This window comes from Meriones unguiculatus, chromosome 11, assembly GCF_030254825.1.
Source record: "Meriones unguiculatus strain TT.TT164.6M chromosome 11, Bangor_MerUng_6.1, whole genome shotgun sequence".
In the NCBI taxonomy this organism is placed as follows: Eukaryota; Metazoa; Chordata; class Mammalia; order Rodentia; family Muridae; genus Meriones; species Meriones unguiculatus.
Window position 1 is genome coordinate 59,530,803 of NC_083359.1, and position 6,000 is coordinate 59,536,802.

Here is a 6,000-nt window from a genome sequence, read left to right on the forward strand (position 1 = left end):
GTTGTGATCTCTACATGATAAGGCCCTGAATGAACTTCCCTGCTTATGGAATAAGGAATATTCCAAAACTGCATGTCTTGCATGTTCTTTAAGAAGCATACTTTAGATTTGACTACGCACATAAAATATGCTGATTCTAGTTCACTTTGGTCAAACTGAATAAAGTAAAAATATTCTCTGAAGGTCTTTATAATTTAGATTCGAGTGCTATAAAAAAAAAGTTTTAACAACTGCCCTGAATTCTGCTTCACATCTCAGGCTTGGTAAGAACAAGCACTGTTGGTCGCTGTCAGCAGTAGAGACTCTTTTGAGAGGTCCTGGCTCTGCTGTCTCCCATGTGAGGTCTTGTTCATCACACTGCTCTACAACTGCACACTCCTGTTTCCTTCCTGGAGACAGAAGGGCTTGAGGGCTCCCTCAGTTTCCTCAAGGTAAGCTCTGGGTCTTTTCTTGACTTTTAAAACCTTGCTTTCATAATCACTAGCTTCTATTGTCAAGGCGTATAAGTGGTGTTATAATGTTTCATGGTTAAATAATGACAACAGATGGAATTCACTCTCATCCTTTTAGCTAAAATGGATCTTGCATCAGGAAGACCTATTTTGTATACAGAGTGTATGTGGAATATAGTTGTTGGCACATCAAATTACAAAGTCCAGGTTAATTTGTGGAAGGATATTTGATAATAAAAATGAGGATGCAAACACTATGAAGTACAAAGCATAAGTTTTATGAAGCACCATCTTAGCAGAAATTACACAAGCAATTTTCTACAATATACTGACTTTCTAATTACAATACATACTTAGGAGACAATGCTATGAGAGGACATTGAAAAATTCCCAGAGGTGTTACAGTGGGCTGAATATATTGCCTTTCCTAAGATCTGTTCATTTAACAATTTAAGAAACCCACAAATTATTCTACATTGGAAAAAAAATTTGAACATTTACAGTTAAGGATCCTGACATGGAGAGGTTATTTTGCATTATCTGGGTGGTCCCAGTGTCATCCCACAGGTTCTTATAAATGACAGAAGAGTTCGGAGTCAGAGCAAAGGCTTTGAAGATGTCACACATCTGGCTTTGAAGACAGAGAAAGGGATCTGTAAAATCACGAGCCAAGAAAGGCAGGTGGCTTCTAGAAACAGATGTTCCCCTGGAACTTCCAGAAGAAACTCTGTTGACACCTTGATTGTTAGCTAAGACCCATGTTTATCTCCCGAATTCCAGAACTTAACATCAGGGGACAATGTACTCTCATGGCTGGGGGAATCATACAGAGGCATTAAGCTTAAAAGAACGGTCGCAGGCTGAGTGGGGTAAAATTCAGACACATCAAAGGAGGAGACACATGCTTATAGGAGGTCAGATTAGATGATAGGAAACACCCATGTGCCAGAAGAATCTTTCTGCGTATTTGAAAACTGAAGGGTGGTAAGCCGTGACTTATGCCATTTGCTGTGGAAAGACATGGAAAATAATAATAATAATAAAAAAAAGACATCAAAAGAAGTAAAGGCTGAAAAACAACAGTAACAGTTACAATCCAAAAACCTTTAGAGATGGCCTGGTACCAAAGAAAGCTGCTTCCAGTTCCTGTTTTCATTATAGTACTGAGACCACCTGGCCGGATCAGATGAGCTGATCCTGAGGATGCCTTAGAGTGCTCCCTCTGCTCTCCACAACTTTGTCTTTAAATTTTTAAAGTGTGTGTGTGTGTGTGTGTGTGTGTGTGTGTGTGTGTGTGTGTGTGTGAAAGCCAGAGACCAGATTCTCTATTTTTACCACAAGAGCTCTGGGGTTCAACTCTAGGTCATCAGACTGATAGGCAGACGTCCCTACTCGTGATGACATCTCACTGGCTTGCTTCTTACAGTTTTAATCTGTTCACCTGCAAAACAGGAAAAATCTTACATTTTACACTATCATAATTAAACAAAGTGGCATTAGATAAGCTTCCAAACACTGATTAGTCATCAGCCACAAGGGTCCTCCAAAAAAAAACTACTACTGAACTAAAATGGAAGTCATTTATTTGTGCCATGCATCCAAATTTGATCTTAGGCAGATTTTAAATTTGTTAGGAAAAAAAAAACCTAAATTACACAAATGATAACATACTTTGTATTCATTTATGTTTGAAAACAAATCTCAACATTTTTACACACACTTTCTAAATTGTTATTCAATACTTCAAAAGTTCCATCGTTTTTGTCACATAGCAATCATGTGCTCAGCTCCCTGTCAGGACTCACTTTTATAAATGGCCATGTTCGTGGTAATCCCTTGAAACGTTCTCCTCCATTGTCTGAATATTCTAATTGTTTCTCTTTTGTGTATAATTCCCTTGCCGGCCTTTTAACTTTTAGCAGAAGTGTGGAATGTTTGAGAACACTGAGTATGAAGAAGAGGCAAGAATTACAGCAACAGCGATAGTGTTCACTACAGATGACTTTTTTTCTGTTGTACAAATCTCTGTAAACCATTACTAAAGTGAATCCTCTGAAAATATCGTACTTACTGGAAGCAGTTGATATTATATCCATCTTGTGAAGGCTTAATGAACAAAGTATAGTAAAACAAATTATGAGTCTTTGTAATGATTTTAATTTCATGAACATGATGTAAAATTTATTAGACAGATGGAAAATTGAAAACATATGGGGCTCATCTCTCTGCTCCCTGGATTAATTTTGAATGTCCCAGGAGCTTTACTCTGTTGCTTATCCTACTTCTATTTTCCTATTACATTCTTAGGATGAACAAAGATTTCCTCAAGCAGCATGTCCAGGCTTCAGCTCGCCCCTTCACTCAGAAGACTCTCCCTGGTCTGAGAGGAGCAGCTGTATTTGAGCTTGTAATATAAGAGCTTCCTATGTGGTTTCAATGAAAATGAACTACTGGGTTATCCTGGAGCCAAAGCAATTACAGGAAAGTAGGTATTGATGACAGATAAACAAACAATCTACTGGGACCCAACCATTATTCTGAGTTGGTGGAGATCAGAAACCCCCAAAGAACTGTGCAAGAAAGGAATGAAGCCAAGTTGAGCTCATCAACTCACATCAGTCATAGATAAAAGGTTGGATCTATGGTGGCTGTTATTACTATCCAATATTCATTATAATTCTATGTTATTTTATACTTTAGTTTTTACTAGACAATCATAATCTACCAGTTTAAAACTGAATGTCCCAACTTCAAGTATTGGATACCTTTTTTTGCCCACTCAGCAATTTTGTCTAGATTTCTTAAGGGTTTCTAAAACTCAGTCTCATTGTAAATGTGAATGCTAATACCTTCAGAAAAACCACTGGAGACACAGTTTGAGCTGTTACCCAGTAGAGTCATGTCCAAACCTTCCTTTTTTTTTTTTTTGGTCTTTTTAGAGCTTAGGTGTCCAAGGCTACCAGTGAAATATCACTTGAGGCCTTGCTGTTCTAAGAGAGCAAGGATTGGATGAACGTGGAAGATGTCATTGCTGAGAGGAACCTCAGCATAACCAGAACAAACTAGGCACATCAAAGGACTCATTAATTACAAATAGTTCCTTGAGACACAGATAACTAATGAATAAATAATTTTTATAAAATGGTTTTATGCATTGGAACTTCTCTGGTTATCAGATATGAAAACACATAATTGTGTAATATAAAGGTGATATAATAATTAATATTGATGGTTAAACATATTGATTTTGTGTGCAGAAACAATTTAAAACTTTTAGCTGACTTAATAATTAAAAAATAAACTTACCATGAACACTGATCTTACAATAATGGTTGAGAGATGACTTAAAAGCCAAGACCATGCTTGCTATCATCACCCTAGCTAAAACTAACTGCTGTCATATTTATAGGCAGAGATTCCCTGGAAGTATGTGCCCTGATGAACTATCTGTCACTCACAGACATATAAGCACCACCATACAGGCACTGATAAGGTCATCAGGCTCCTAAAGTAAACAATACTTTATACTTAAGTGGACATGTTTCCAGAGAGTCCTTGTGAAAACATAAATTTCATGCAAAAACTTAGGATCAAGGGTTGGAATGATAGCCGTGACAAAATCCAAAAGATATGATGTTGGCTTTGAAAATGTGTGACAAGAAGATGCTGAACACATAGTCAGCTAACGGCTAGCAAGGCTGAGGAAAAATGATGAGTCAGTAAGTATAAGACTAGAGAAAATCGAGATGGGGTATGTAATTGAAGAAAAATCTGTTAACTAAATCTGACTTCCAATAAAATATTGAACGTACCAGCTAGTTGCTGCTGGCTCAGTATAACAAAAGACAAGAAAGAGATGATCTAAGGACTGAATTGATTAATTTTCAAAAAGAATATGGAAGAAGTATAAAAAAGAAATTATTGAGTTGGAAAATAATTATTTTAAGTTGGTCTTCCAGCAGAAGATCATAAAAATAAAATATGACTTAGGAAAGAAATCAAACACAGTCTATGCTTGTGCAATATTTACAAGACTTCCATAATGATAGAGGTGGTTTTCTCAAAGGATTAAAAATAGAAATTACATATGATCAGGCATTCCTACTACTGGGCACATATCCAGAGAAAATTAATTCAGTTTATTGAAAGGGCACATTCCTTGCAGCAGTGCTAATATTAATACAACATAACAGTCCATCAACTGGTGAATGGGGAAGAAAAAATGATACACACATACAATAGAAGGCTACCCAGCCATTGAAAGGATGCAGTTCTCGTCGATGCACAATAGGGGTGGAAGTAGACGTCATTATGGTAAGTGAAATAAGCAGGCACAGAAAGTCAGAGGCTAAGGGACCCTCGTGTTGTGTACGTCTGACATCACAGACACTGTACAGGGGAGAGCACCGTGTTACTAGACCCAGGGGAGAGCAGAAGAAGGGAAGAGGAGAGAGGTCCAACAGTGAGTCAGTGAGTCGTGGCATGAGAGATGAAAGTAACGTGCCAGACCTTTCAAAGGGCCACAGAGATAAATGATTAATACTCCATGAGATAGATACATTAAGCCTGAAGTTAAACATCACACAACGCCAGGGTGCTGGCTAGCTATATGTCAAGTTGACACAATCTACAGTCATCAGAGAGGAGGTAGACTCAGTTCAGAAAATGCCCCAATAAGATAGGGCTATGAGCAAGCCTCTGGGGTATTTTCTTAATTGGTGATTGATATGGAAGGGTCCTTCCCATTGTGGGTGTGGCATGCTCTGTACAGGTGGTCCTAGATTCTGAAAAAAAAAAAAGTCATGGGGAGCAAGCCAGTAAGCAGCACAAGCCAGTATTAGCTCCTGACTCCTGGTTCCTGCCCTGTTTAAGTTCCTGTCCTGACTTCCTTCACTAATGGACTATAGCATGCATGGAAACATAAGCCAAACAATCCCTTCCCCTCCCCCCAGTTGCTTTGGTCTTACGTTTCATCCTACCAATAGAAGCCTTAACTAAGACAAGTTGGTACCAGAATAGAGGGATATTACTGTGGCAAACCTGACCATATTGTTTTAGGGAAGATTGTAAAAGGATTTTGGAACTTTGGGATAGAAAAGCCATTGAATAGTCATTTCTTGGTGAGCTGCTCTGTAGAAGTTTAGACAATAAGAATGTAGATGGCAGTGCAGACTATGAAGGCAAAAACAAAGGAGGAGGAGAAGGAAAAGGAGGAAACCAGCGTAGTTGAGGTGAAATCTGGGAAGTGATTTTCCAGAGTCAGCAAAACAGAATCTGTGTTCCAAAGACAAGCCACGTGTAGATTGCTCTTCACACCGACAGCCTGACTTGGGAGTATAAGAGTCTCTCAGGTGGTACTGACTTTGAAGGCATGAAGGGGTCATGGAAAGCATCTGAGGCATGGCACTGGGAGAGGCCATTGGTAAAGGTGCAGCCTCGGTGGCAGTTGGAGGTCCACTGCCCAAGCGTTATAAGCCTCTATTTCACAGAAAATAAATGCGCGAGCACCACCTGCTTCATCAGTGACCTTGTGAGACTCGCCACTCGT

The 6,000-nt window shown here is 38.8% G+C and overlaps 1 long non-coding RNA gene across 1 annotated transcript in view; it reads left to right on the forward strand.

Annotated features, from left to right (window-relative positions):
* The window catches only part of LOC132646365 (uncharacterized), a 108,544-nt gene extending 104,248 nt beyond the window's left edge, over positions 1–4,296 (forward strand). Inside the window, exons 6-7 of the long non-coding RNA XR_009584576.1 lie at positions 259–431; positions 2,760–4,296. This is a non-coding gene — a long non-coding RNA (uncharacterized LOC132646365). The remainder of the gene's footprint in view (positions 1–258; positions 432–2,759) is intronic.
* Positions 4,297–6,000: the final 1,704 nt, after the last annotated feature.